Consider the following 14,435-nt stretch of genomic DNA (forward strand, 5'->3'; position numbering starts at 1 on the left):
TGACCTTGAGTGGATCAATTTTATTAAATTATATGATACATTTAAGATGCAGACAGATGCCCATTGAAGCTTAAAACAAAAACATTAAGTCTGTTTTCTGTTGTTACCTACAATGAATTTAGATCTCTAAAAGTTTAAGGTTCATTCTTTTATAAGGCTGCAAAATATTTCCTTCCATTTCACTTACTCACTGAACACAGCTATAGCTCCATCTATATCAATTCATAGCAGTGTAAGCCCAGGAGGGAACTGCAAAACTATAAAGCATAAGCAAGTTTTAGTATTCTTCTGATATTCTATATTTTATAATGTCAAGTGGATGTTAGTTATACACTTTTGTTTTATTCAAAACAAACAAACAAACAAAAAACCATTATAAAAAGCCCTTTATACAATCTACCTCTATATTCCTTTAGATATTTATTTTGATAGATTTTTCAAGCACCATCTAAATAGAAAACTAGAGCAGAAAATACTGTTAGCCTATGTAAATGGAATAAAGATAATAGCCTATAAAAATATATGTGGAAATGGGAGAATGAGCCGAGGGAGAGGTGAGTGATAAGTAGATTGGAACTAGTTCCTTTCAATGCCATAAATGAGTAATAACCTTTAAAATCTTGCCTTAGAAATTAACACATAATTGTAAATAAGAATAATGTATGCATATATAAAATTGAATAATAAAAGTGTCTCAACATAAAATCAAAATATTTTAATTTGATTAGACTGTGATGGTATATATTTGACTCAACTTGATTTCATCAAGTAATTAACTGAATTATAAGCTATAGTTAATGCCAAACACTAATGTTTGAGCCTAACTAAAGTAACAGTAGCCATAATTAATGCCAAAAACAGTAAGATTGCAGAAAGACTGACATCCGGGAAAACTATTTCTATTAACCTTAGAAATGTTACCTAAATTCCTAATGCCTCTGTTATGCCCCCTGAAAATGAGAGATAATTTATGTCCTTCTTTACTTCCTGGGGTTACAGTGATAAATATGTAGAAGTACTTTGAGCTTTTTGTGATAAAAGGTACGATAAAAATCTAAGGTTTTTTTTTTTTTATTATATCAGTCAAATGGGATCTCAGACTCAGTTCCTTTTTGAAGACCCACAACTTTTTATGGGTGAATCATGAAATTGTATTGGGAAATATATTGAAGTCACATAACAGGGCAGATAGAAGACTTTATGCCTTTTGGTGCCTTTTAAACTTGGTTGCAATTAGAAATGTGAGATAATATTTATCATGAAATATATTAGTTGGGACATTAATGAGAGCTAATGAAAATATTTAAGAGACAGTATGCAAAGGCAGGAATTCTAATTCTGGCTCCATCAAATAAATGTGATAAGTTACCATTTTTGTTCTCATAATTGTAGTTACCATATATTGACTGCTTCCTCCATGCCAGGAAGTTTTGAGTATTTTATACTGATGATTACATCTAACCTCACAGTGATTCTAAATTAAGCATTATTATCACAATTTTATAGATTAGAAAATCAAGGTTTAGAAGCAATAAAGTAACTTGTCCAAGGCCCCGTGAAATCAAGTTCAAATCCACGTGTCTAAAGTCAAAACCCAAGCCACTAGCAATTTGCAAAACTGTAGCTCCTAGAAGGATAATATCCCTTCTATGATATTCCTACATAAAGGAGTAATTTTTTGACAAGTTATATTATTTAAAAAGTGATTTTGTGCAAAAATTTGTAAGGATAAAAAATAACAACATAAACCAGACACACTGTGAATATGCATTATACAATATATTAACAGAGTTATTTAAACCTCTCAAATTTTCTATTTACTATCATTTCCTAAAATATAATCTGATTTCCTTCAAGCATTTATTGTCTCTAATCTAATATTGTTATTCTGGCACATGCTAGGCACTCAGAGGATGCTGAATCAAATTGAAATGGGCCTTTTGTCAAAGATTAAGAAAAATATTTAGAAATACTAAGGGATTATGTATTGCTCCTTTGACCCTTACCTGATGATAAATGTTATATCTGGAAGGACATAATTAGTTATGTGTGATATTTTTGGTAATAGAATTATAATCAGTCATTAAACAAAAACATTAAGACTTTTGGATATTTCAAAAGCTTCCAACATTTTTGCCTTAATACATCATAGGAAGATTGTTTGCCTTAAAAATATAATATCCCATTTCTCACAGAGGGGGATTAATAATTGAAAATCCTTTAAAAAACTAACTTTACATTTTTAGTTATTTTTTATTTTTCATCATTTATAATGAATTGCTATGCCTTTAGAAACCATATATAGCATTCGCTTTGTGACAAAAAAGTATATAAAAACAAGATTTTTTATACTAATTTCATGCTAAAAGATTTTATGTTCATAATGAAAATGTCACTTCTTAAAATTATCTTAGTTTTGAAACGCTATAATTTAAATTTATAAAGTATCTTCACATTTCAAACTTAGCGACAGTGTATCTTTTCATCTTTATGCAAATTCACATCTTAAAAAAGTCTTACCTGTATTAAAGAATAGTTTAAGCTGTCCGTTGTGTGCATATTTTCAATTTGATTAAGAAAAAAATAAAAATCATAGCTTAAGGGGCTTATTAAAGCTGGTAATTCAAACTGTTTTCTAACAAGCAGAAAAAATATCTTTGTTATCAGATTATTGGAGATAATATAATACTGCCTAAAATGCTGGAATTCATTAAAATAATATTTCTTAATATACATATATAGTAGCCATTATTTAAACCAATATAACTTTATGGAAAATGATGGTATGGAAAGGAAAAGTTAGCTTACATAACCATAAATTTCTCTCTCATTAAAGGATACACAAGGCACAAATTCATCCATACACTTAAATTTAAAAGAATAAAAAAAACCCAAACACCTATTTTTTTGTTAGATATGAAGGATTTTTGCATATAACAATTCAACAGAAATGTCTTTGAGATTTCATGACCTATATTTATTTGCTTACTACCCTATGAATAATCAAATAACAACTTCAAAGTTTATAATTGTTTTTAATTCAAGTAGTTTAATAGTTGCTAAAATTTATGACAGCATGTTAAAATTTTTCTCATCATTTTTTCCAACAAATTCATTTTTTATTTTTCCTTACCCTAAAGTGATATAAGCCTTTATATTGTCAGTTAAGTGCATTCTGACATTGGTCACATTTTTGAAGTTAAACAAAATAAAAATTGATTCATTTTCTAAAGCTGCATTAACTATGTATTGTCAGCTGAAGGTAAATTTTATAAATGTTTCTAAGACTTAAAATGTAAATGCCCTTGTGGAAAATGCCATGTATCTTCTCATACTTGCTATGCACCTCATAAATGGACACCAACGAACTTGCAATTCACTTAAGACACAAAGAACAAGGTACAACACTAAGACATTAATGAATCAAGACGACAATGTCACTGGCTATATGCTGGTCATTACATATATTAAATATTTGTGAAAACATCTATTTAAATAATGCATAAAATTTCAAACCTCATATCGCAAAGAGCAGCAGAAAAATGTAGATATAAAGTGTGCGGTAAGAATCAGGTATGTGTTAGAGTACATACCTGGGATTTTTTTTGTTTCCTGTATTATCCTATAGTAATTACCTGGGTAAAGGGAGGAGGGAGTTGAAAAATAACTGTTATTCCTGTAAGTAGGTAAGCAGATTCTTTCCTGTAGATGACAACTTCTTAGGCTATTGTAAAAATCATCCTGGAATCTCTCCCGTGGCCCTATCACTGCAACCAAAAGGACAGGTTAACTTCAGTTTATGGTAACTCCTCTGTATCCGGTTGATCTGCTTTTCTTTCAACGATAGGAAAACTTTAGAGTCCATTTGATATCCACTTCCCCTCACCCCTGCTCAGATGAAGACGGAATTCCCTTTTATACCAGACTGATTTAAATTGTCCCTTGATCTCTTATCACACCAAACTTTACACAACTCCATACTGTACTTTTCAATTTGTTTATTCATAGTAGCTATGATTAGGAATCATGGCCAGATGCTGTGTCCCTTTTCCACTTCTCCTCACAGCTTCCCTTCCCCAAATAATTTTTAAGCCCCGTGGGCTTTTTCTTCTCTCTCACTGCCCCCTCCCACTACATTTTTTTTAAAACAATATTCCATTCCAGGCGCCCCCTCTGCCTGCCGAAAGCATTTTAATGACAGTTTACTTTAGCGGTCTATCAGCAGACTGCTGCCTCTGCCACCTGAATTTCAATTTCTTAATTTACAGCCCAGATAAAACAGAATGGAGCAGGATCTGGGCTTCTCTCTACATTGGGTTGGCCTTATCAAGCGTGAAGTTTGGCGCATTGCAAACCTATTCAAGTGATTATCTGTTGAGGACCTCTCGAGCCATCTCCATCTCTGCAGCGGGCTGATAAGACAGCTGTTTCTCTAGCCGCTGTGTCTCCCCGGGCCTCAGTCTTCTTCTGATACAAACTCCGCCTTTGTCACCGTGGCCCGGTGCCGGCACTTGCTCTGTGGGGCAAGGGTTTGATCTGAACACACGTGGGGGTAAAAGTGTGAGCGCGTGTGAGAGCCGAAGAGGGAGGAATGAGGGGGGGAGGGCCAGGAGAGCGTGAGGGGGAGGAGGGAAAGAGTTAGAGACCGGAGGGAGGTGGGGGGCAGGGCGGCGTGCCGAGCGCCCTGGATGGCTCTGATTGACTGGTTGCTCAGCCCGGCTTTATTATTTCAAATTAGACGTGTATCGCACACAAGTGGAAACATAAATCTTCAATATAAGAAAGAGCCTCCGAGCATCGGAAGCAGAAAAACCGTTTCATCGGAGGTCCCGGTAAAGGGGCCGGAGAAAAGACTGATTACTACCAGCTGAGACAGATGGTTTCCTTTAACTTTGGAAACTGCTATTTTTAATTGCTTGTATTAATTTTGCATGAGATGTATCGGCTCCAGGGGGAAGCTTAAAGAAGGCTGTTAGTATCCCTGAAAGAAACGGACCTGAGGCTCTGATTTGCCCTTTTTCACCTCCGGTTTTTGTTTTGTTTGTTTGTTTGTTGTTTTTTCCTTCACCCTCGCCTAGTCGCCTAGATTTTCTCTTTGCATGCTCAGGAAAGACGTGAGTCTATCCTCCTAAAAGTTGCTATTGAGTAAAAGACGGGAGGGAAATCTGGGGACATTTGTGAGAGCGTCTACATAAAATAATCGTCGATCTGAGGCTGCAAATATATTTCCTAGACACTCTGGGACATGTGCAACAGATCTTAGTCTGAATATCTGCAGGCAAATCATCTAAAGGAGAATGAACCTCATACATTGGTCCAGGAAAAAAAAAAAAGTGTGTGTGTAGGTGGGGGGGGCTGGGAAGGGAGAACCAACCTAAGCTGGTCTCAAAGATTTACCGCGACACTAGTTACATTTTTAAAAAGAACATTTAAATGAACAACTCATGTGTCTTTAAGTTTGAACAGCAACCTCAGGATTCAGGGGGAATATTCGTTGAGTGTGCTCTCTTACTTTACAGTCTTTCCCCCTTGAACAGGAGTTTAAAGACACAATGTAAAGAGAAAGTAAAGGATGTTTGAGATCCCGCTCACTGCCGCCCCGGCACTGTCCCCAACGAAAGTGTTTGCAATGTAAAGAATCTTTCGCAAAATAGTCTTGGGAGTCACTCACCTTCGAGTAAAAGGCTTTACCCCTTTGCTAGGGGTTGGAAGGAGCAGTGAGAAGAACCGGGGGAAGGGAGCAAGGGTGAGCAGATAGGCATTTTTGCTGCAATTCCAGCTGGGAAATTCGAGGATTAAAAACTCTGGAGCAGGTTTACCAGACTTTTCGAAGACTACCTGGATTTGCATTTATTTTGCATGAACACTCTGAAGAAAGGCGGGCTCACGCCGGCAAGGGAGTGTATGTAAAAGAGGACAGTGGAAGGTGCGCAGCCAGTTCGGGGCTCTAACTCTCCTGGCGGTTTGTCACGATGGCTGAGTCCTAAGAAAAGCCAGCCTAAGTCAAAATAAATGAGTTTCTGTGAAGTAGGACAGTCTTTTCCACAAAGTCCCGTAGAAAGAAACATTCCCAAGACGCGCAGTTTCCGTGTCTCACAGAAAGGGACAGAAAACACTGTGTCAAGCTTTGCAAATCTTAATTTGAGGGCTGCTCGTCTCTGTCCATGGTGCTAATTCTTGCCTCTCTCTCTCTTGCATGGTTGCCATGGTATAAATTCACACTGGTGTCAATTTTCACAACTTTTCCCCCCTTACAGTGGAAGGCAAGTCCACATACTACTTTAAGAAGAATAAAAGAGTAATCAGCAAGGTATATGATATCTGTATTTCTCATGCAGACATTAAACTATCACATGTCCAATATTATGAACCACAACCCCCTACTCCACCAAACTAACACATAATATTTTTATTCACCTAAGAAGGTTTACTGTTGGAAATTACTGCCTTAAGCCAAACATTTAAGCTCATTTTAATAGTTTAACTTCTTTGTTTACTTGAAAAACGTTACAAGTAGTTTATAGTAACCTTTATTATAAAATGTAAAATCACTCCCTCCTTTGCCCCCAGGACCTCTAGTGTAAGGGAGTTATTTATCCTAAAAAACATTTTCCACAACAGCTTTGCATATTCTTGTGAATAAATGTTCTTTTATATAGAACCTTTAGTAAAAGAATCAAATTCATTACTTTTTCAGTTTTGAGAACAATTCTTTTGCAACTTTATCCACCTCACACTTTTGCTCCAAGTTCGCAGTCACTCCATCTCTCCCTTTTCTGCTGCAATTCAAAATAATGCCAGAAACTTGGAAGATATGTCAGAGTTCATATGACTTAATCATATTCAAATGTCTTTTAAATATTTTCTAATGCAAATTCAGATGTTGTGGATAATTATTTTACCAAACTGAGTGAAAAGGGGTTCATTGCATTTTTTGCTTATTCTTAAGTGAGATGTTTGCACATAGCCTTCATTAATTAATCGCAGGATAGTATGTATTTGTTAATGTTTCAAGCTATGAGACATGAATTTCAAAGTGAAATCTACATCCAGATATCACTTGTTTTAAAATGGCTGTAATCAATATTTTTTATTCTTAAAAGTTGAAAAAGTACACGTTACTTATAATACATCTATCCATTTAAAAGTTTTAAAATGTAAAAACATCTGTTTTAATGAGGAGGTAAAATAGTATTTTAAGATACTTTCACTTTTTAAATTAAGTCCCTTTTACCTACATAAAAACACAACATATTAGGCATGACAATACTTTGAATAATATTTTGTCACTCTTCCTGAACTGAAAAAAACCCATAAATACTGAATCTACAGAATTTAGCATTTTGCATTTGAATGAACAAGTTTACTGTTTTCCATGTAATTTCTTTACATAATACACATGCTAGATTTTTATTACTCCATGTCACTCCCAGCTTTCCACACCTGCCCTATCATTTTGGGTTATCTACAGATAGATATCATAGTTATCTACAAATCTTTTTTGTGGATATAAACATGCACCCAAAAAAAGTATTAGTTTCCACCTAGTTAGAAGGCACTTATATAATTATAATGGTGAAGATTTACTTCAATGTACTGAAATTGTATGGGCATATGCAGCTAATTCAATATTAACTTAAGAGTATGTTAAGAAGGAGGAAAGACAATTCACTTCATAGGTAAGTCTGATTAAATCAAACAGTATTATACTTTCCCCAAATTTTATTCATTTAAAGGTTATTTTCTCTGTAGGGAGCTGGGAACAAGGGGAGGGTTGAAGGAAGATGACTACAAACCCAGTCTTTTGTTATTCATACATCTATTCTAGATGGGGTGGAGTCTTTCTGTCTTTTCCCCCTTGACTCCATTTCTTCAAAGTTCTTTTCTTTCTTCTTGCTATGAGTTTCATCCAGATCTAAAGAATAGTTTTAAGTTGAAATTAAGACTCCAGAGGTTGTTATATAAAAAGTGGGGGTAGAGGTTAAGGCATGATTTTATAAATGCTAATTATAAGATGGCATAGATTCAGGCCTTCATTCTCAACCCCCAGTTATTGTCATGCAAAGTAATAGAACTCGTATATTGTTATACAGGCTACACGGGAGATAAACAGGTCTGTTTTTCACCATTAATCATTTATCAACACTTAAGGACACTCTCAAAGAACACTGATTTACGGTATTCCTCACTTCCAAGTCATTTTGCTTTGGGATCATCTGTCCCATTCCCCTCCAGGACACCCCATCCTTTTGCAATCTGTAACTCTTACCTGTGTCTTCTTTTCTGGCATTCTCAAAGATAGTGAGTAGTTGTAAATATGTAAAGGAATCCCTTTCAAAAAGGCTTGTGCCTCTGGAGAAGATACATTACATTGTTTGTGTAAGAATGGTAAGAACTGTCTAGGAAGTTGGTGCTATCTTTCAAGATGGAAAGGAGAAATTCTGGCTGGAAAAGAACGTAGGTCAAATGAATATTGTGTCTACTTACACATCCAGACGATCCTGAGGACCTCACTTTCACTTAGAGGAAGAAACAATTATCATGCATAAAACTGTATTCGGTCTCCTGAATGCTGTTAAAATATGGAGTTGTAATAAAGTAGTCTTCCTCTATGAAGCAGACACATTGACAGCACTTGGTCTTCTGGTTAAACTTCTTAAATCCTCACAGAAAGAGCCCTGATAAAGGTTCGACTATCTTTGCTGTCAGCAATACATGTGTAGCCCAAGGACTGTACCTGTCTGCAAATGCAGAGGAGTGGCTTGTTGCGGTTTTATATACAGCTGCTCTTTTTGAGAGCCATTAGACACCTCGAAGTGAAGGACCTTAGCTCTACTCAGTACCTCTTTTTCTGGATAGGATATTTATCCTTCACTTTTCTATTCTAACATGAAGTGAAAACTAATTCAAACCGTGCAGCTTTATTTGAGAGCATTTCTGACTTCATCCTTGTCTTAAAAGGATGCTTTAAAAAGGGTTTGATGGGGTCACATAAATCTGAAATATGCATATATTAAAATAAAGACATACGATTACCTAACATCTAATACAAAATACAGTACTGAACACAAATTGAAAAAAGGCATGCAGGCAAGTAATGAATGTACATTCATCCCTTTCACTCAGATCAAAGAGAGGGAGCTCTCAATGACTCATACATACCGGACAGGGAGTTAAATGTTATAAAGAAATATGCCATAGATGCAGCAATGATGGCAAAGGAAATGAATCTTTCTGAAGCAGAAAGATTTAAGAGGAAAGGAGATCGTGCCATATCGCAAACTCTGATAGTACAGTTCCAACCCTCCCACGTTGCTCTCTCCACATTTCTTTTCGCTTCTTGCATTTCCCTTCGCCGCCAGTGTTGAGTGTACCTCCCCGCACAACTTACCTTGAAACGGGACTCCATTGAGCTCTCGAGAGTGACACAAACCCATAGCCAATCGTCTCACGCGGCCCCGCCTGGTCGGCCTCAATGGAAACGTCTGGACCAATCAGGATCCTGGGGCGATGAGCAAGTTACGTTGTGGCGCGATTCGGCGTATACTTCCGCGCGTGCTGCCCGGGATAGGAGCCTGGCAGAGCAGCTGCACACACGGCAGTGCGGAGGCAGAGAAGGGGTTGGTGATACGGTGCTATAAATCTGTGGTCCAGTCCACCTCCCTTTTAAGACGTCCTCCCCCCTATTTCTGTTCTCAGTTAGAGATGCAGCAGCTTACTCCTGTAGCGACCTACTAAAAAGCAACAAGGAGAAAGACATCGTCTTTTTGAAAAAACGTTCTTTCGTCTCTTTTCTTTGTTCCTTGGTTTGTTTTTCTTGCCCCTTTTTGTTTAGTTGAACGGCAATAGGAGGGCAGTCTCTCCGTCTTTTTAAACTCTTTTTTAAGTTTCCCCTCCCCTTTCATATTTTTTTTTTCGCCATTTCTTTTAGTATTGGACTTTGGGGTCGAAAGCATTTCTTTTTATTTGCTTCTTTTAAGCCGAGCACAGTTTAGGTTTCGTGCTGTCTTAAGAGAACTATCCAGCAGCTTCTTGCTCATCCTTATTGGGAGAACTGCACCGTTATTTTAAAAACACACACACACAAAAACCTTAAGGGAGAAAGGTAAGTTTCGGTTTGGTTTCTTTAATCATTAGTTGCAGCGATGCGCTGGCAAACCCAGAAAACCTGTAAGTGAGCGGAATACAGAATATGAAGTTAATTGCACATGTTTGTCTCATTTCAAAGCTACTGTTCTGCTTTTTTAATTTTAAAGAGCTAGACTAAAAGACGGTGGACGCATGCTTAGCGTACTGAATATTCGCAAATGTCCATGGCAGAAACTTCAGTGGCAAATGTGGCCAGGGGGGAGCAGGGGTACAATGGGAGGTTAGATGTGGAGTGAGCTTCAGCATTGAGATTGGAAGTTCATTTCGTGGGAAGAGAGGGATAACTTGGGTGTTGGGGATGCATGCCTCTACTTTCGCTCAGCAACCGAAGAACCGGAGAGGCTTTAGAATCATTAAGGGGAATCAGAAGCCTGGACTGGCAGATTAGACCAGCGAAAACCACAGGCTTAATTGCATTAACCAGATAGCATGTGCTGGGGAGATGGGATTGCCAGATGGAATTTAGATGCTGCACCAGGCAGCGAGTTGTAGTTGACTGAAAAAGTACATGCCGCCTGAGGGCTGGGGCTGGGGCTGGGCTGAGGCTAGGGTTGTTAGAAGCTGTCAAAACTCATCATTGTATGCGGGCTCTGATTCAGGGACTTCAATTATCATAATTCAGTTTTAAAAGAAGATAGCCAGTTTGGGGCTGAATTCTTAAGCCTGTACCGGATATGAGATTCCCTTTGTTCGAAAAGCGTAAATAAGATCCTTGGAGCTGTGTCTGTGAAGTGGCGGCTGCTTGGGAGCCTCGCTGTGCTGGGCTCTGGGAAGTGGATTCCAAGCCCTGTCCTTGGTCCTACGCGGCTGACTTCGCCTTTGGGGCGAGGGGGAACCCCTTTGCAGCCGCGAGTCTTCGCAGCCACCATAGGAGCCAACTCGGCTACGTAGCCCTTACCCCCTCCTTATCGCCCCCCCCCCCCCCGCCTTCCTCGAATAGCTATTGTTAAATTGACGCCAGGAGAAAGATGGTTGGGGATGAGAAGCTGGGCAGATAGGCACACGCTTCATTTTAACTTTTGTGATTTCTCAGGGTTTAGGAGAAACCAGTTGGCTTTCTACTGCCAAAGAGAGGATCCAGGGTAGATGTGGGAAAGGGGGAGGATGCTCGTGGGGCGGGGAGGGCGGAGGGGGTGGTGGTGGTGGAACGAGGTGCTGGCTTTGCCTAACAGAAGTTTAAATTATTGGCACGAGGGTGTGTGGGTGAGTGTGTGTGCGTGAGAGCGCTCATGTGGTGCTCGGGAGGCAGAGGATGGGGAAAAGCTACAAAGCCGGCTGGGGTTAACGTCTCCTTGCTCCTCACCCCACCCATTCTCCCGGCTGGGAAAGACAGCGCACCGTCAGCCTCCCGGACTCGACTCTGCGAAGGGCGGTGGGGGCTAGGGATGGCAAGGTGGCAGTGCCCACCACTGGAGCTCCGCGGCGGACGAGACCTCGCGTGGCCATTGTTGCTTAATTTATGCCCAGCACGTTGCTACGTACCCACCTATTTCACGTCTGTACAGAATTAATACGAGAGCTATACAACTGTGACAAATTGGAGGTTGGATACGTTCCCCGTTTCCCATTTTCAAGTACCGGTTAGCAAAACTGATGGCGAGACTGGGTATTTTCTCTCGTAATTACCAGCTGCAGGTCTGGTTTTATTATGGCGAGGGTGAGAGAAATAGGCAACCATTTAGTATTTACTCTTAACACTGCTGGACAGGGATGTAGGTCTCTGTACTTTCTCCCCGAAATGCACGGATTCTGTCCCCTGCCCTTCTCATGTACAAACACTCCAGTTGGTTAATATTCTAAACCTTCAGCCTTTCTCCGCACCCCTATTTATTATACCCATCCTCTGGGGGGTGGGAAGGAGATTAATGTTTTATTTCCCAGGCCTACACTATTAACTGCAACCTATAAAACGTAGGCTTAAAATGAAAATTTTTAGAAAGTTACACAGCAGACAATAGTAACTGAAGAAATTATTTTCCAAGTTGAATATGAGTTTCTAAAGGTCAGAAAAAGGGTGTTCGTATTTTGGGGAACAGAAGGGTAGGAAATGTGTTTGGGCCTTAAGACTTCCTGGTAAAATGGCTTCTTAAATGGGACATCTGAAAGATTTGTCAAAATGAACAGATAAGTTCGCAAAAAAATATGTTGAGAGTTTCAAAGTTGCTATGGGGTTAACATTTTATTTTTTAACTCTCGCCCTTTCTTATTGCTGTCATTGCCTGAGTGTGTCTTACAGCAGGCACTTCTTCCCCATTCCCTCTTTTAACCAAGTGCTTGGGCACCCCGCTTCATAAAGCCTAACCTGTTCTGGAGCTCTTCACAAAAACCGCTATGGTTGTAGGCAGAAGTGGTTTGGAAGACTTGGGGAACTCTTTTGAGAGCTCTCCCATAATTTAGTCAGCGTCAGGAAGTAGGGCGTAGGGCATTCTAAGAGTTTTAGGTTTGGATTGACGAATTAAGTAGGCCCATTTTCGCCTAACGTTTTGGAAATAGGCATTTTTAGCAATCCCGCGTGCCTGGGATGGGAATATTATAATTAACCATTTACCGAGAGGTCAAAGAGGCGCAGGCGCTTTGAGCCGTTTTCCCAGGAACCCACACAAAGTCAATTAAGGTCATTTAATTGCAAATCGCATTTGGGGTGACACAGAAGTGCTGATATAGAATCAATTAGCTGTATCCGGTGTTCCCAGCCTGGGTCCCACAAATTGAGGGATGGCCTGTCTCGCTTTTGACCTTGGTTGAGTCCCCTACTCTCACTATGCTGATTAGAATTCGCCCAAGAGGGCAAATTTGCCTCTCCCACCCCCGCCCTGGGTTAGACGAGTCCCCTCCCTTCCCCCCAACCCCGCTCCGCCCGTCGCATGGGGGCGGGGAGCGCTGGACGCCCTTAGCGGACCTTGCTGCATCAAACCCGCATCATGCCCTTGAAGCTGTAACCTCAGTCACGTTCTTGCGGCGACTCGGTCGCCCACTGCTTGGTTCCTTTCTCTTACCTCCTATAATTTCAGGTAGGTATGACAGGTGATTTTTTTAAAGTAGTATTTTAGGAGAAGGGCTAAAACCGATGCCTTTGCAATGAAAAAAAATCCCAACTACAGGTGCTCTCGTAATTAAGCGGCCGAGCAGGTGTAAAAACGTGCTCCAGCCGCGTGGCTCCGGGTTCGGTTTTGACTTCCAGCCGTGGGGCCGGGTCTGAGGACAGGCACAGGTTTTTCTGGGGAAAAGGGATTGAGCTTGGCGAGGGGGCGGGCTGAGGCGAGGCAGCGATGGGACGCCCCCTCGGTGAAGAGTTGGCCATTTCGGGTCTTGCGTGGGGGGGCGTTAGAAGGATGCGGCTAGCGGCAAGCGTTTTCATAGCCGAGTGCAGGATTTCCTACTTTGCGTTTGAAGCAGAGTATAGCACCCCGCACAGGTACTCTGGGCTTAAACGTCAGGTTCCCTCTAGAGAGGCAGGGAGGGGCAGCAGGGGCTAAGCCTTTATTTTCTTTCGAGGGACAGGACCCCTTGGCTGCGAAGTAGGGGGAAAAAGAGACTTTTAGAGACACACATATGTGTGTATACTTATATATATTTATAAATACATTTATGAACACATAAAGTAACCCCCATGTTAGCTGCTCTGACTCCCCGTTAGCGCTCCGGGCCTCGGGGTTTGCAAACTTGCACCTGGAATCGGCCTCCTCTGGGCGCTCAACGCTCTCCACCGAGTCCAGGGAAACCTTGTCGGGGAAGCCTGGTGAGATTCGGAAGCCCGGAGGGACGGAGCTGAGCTGCTGAAGCCCGGCGTCTCCCTGCAGGCACGGACCCGCGGGGCGGTAGGGCAGGGCACGCGCCGGCGGCGGCTGCGGCGCCGCGAACTCGCCGCCGGCCCCGCCTCCTGGCGCTCTTCCAAGCAAGCCCCTCCTTCCCGCCCTGCTACAAACGGCGGGACCGCGGCGCCCGGGCGTCACTGAGGCAGCAGCCGGCCGGGTGAGGAGGGCGGTCGCCGGCGCGGCGCGGGTGGGGCGGGGGTTCTGCCGGCTTTCAGTCCCCCTTCCCGCCGCCGCCACCGCCTCTCCGCGGAGCTCGCCCAGAGCGACTCCTCCGCGGCTGTGCTGACGGCCAGCGGCACGAGCTGTAGTAGCTGCAGCTTCGAGTCACAGCAGGCAAGTGCGGGGGGCGTGGGGGCGGGGACGGCGCCCGCGCCTTGCCCCTGGTTCATTTTGGACGCCGAGGCTAAGGTCTGTGCGCGTCCCCGCTGCGCCTAGTGGGGTGGGGGTGGTGTGCCCTCGTCCGAGCTCTGG

General features: G+C 41.4%; 1 protein-coding gene across 8 annotated transcripts in view; it reads left to right on the top strand.

Moving 5' to 3' along the window:
- The first annotated feature begins 9,543 nt into the window (after nt 1-9,543).
- Nucleotides 9,544-14,435, top strand: part of ELAVL2 (ELAV like RNA binding protein 2) — a 135,144-nt gene continuing 130,252 nt past the window's right edge. For 4 of the 8 annotated variants that reach the window (XM_015117606.3, XM_015117607.3, XM_077965244.1 and 1 more), the window contains exon 1: nt 9,544-10,105. The gene's annotated coding sequence lies outside the window, so the exon portion shown is untranslated. Of the gene's footprint in view, nt 10,106-14,097; nt 14,298-14,435 lie in introns of those variants that run through there. The other 4 variants (XM_028834319.2, XM_028834324.2, XM_077965245.1 and 1 more) reach the window with 1 other exon arrangement.

Source organism: Macaca mulatta, chromosome 15 (genome assembly GCF_049350105.2).
Source record: "Macaca mulatta isolate MMU2019108-1 chromosome 15, T2T-MMU8v2.0, whole genome shotgun sequence".
In the NCBI taxonomy this organism is placed as follows: domain Eukaryota; kingdom Metazoa; phylum Chordata; class Mammalia; order Primates; family Cercopithecidae; genus Macaca; species Macaca mulatta.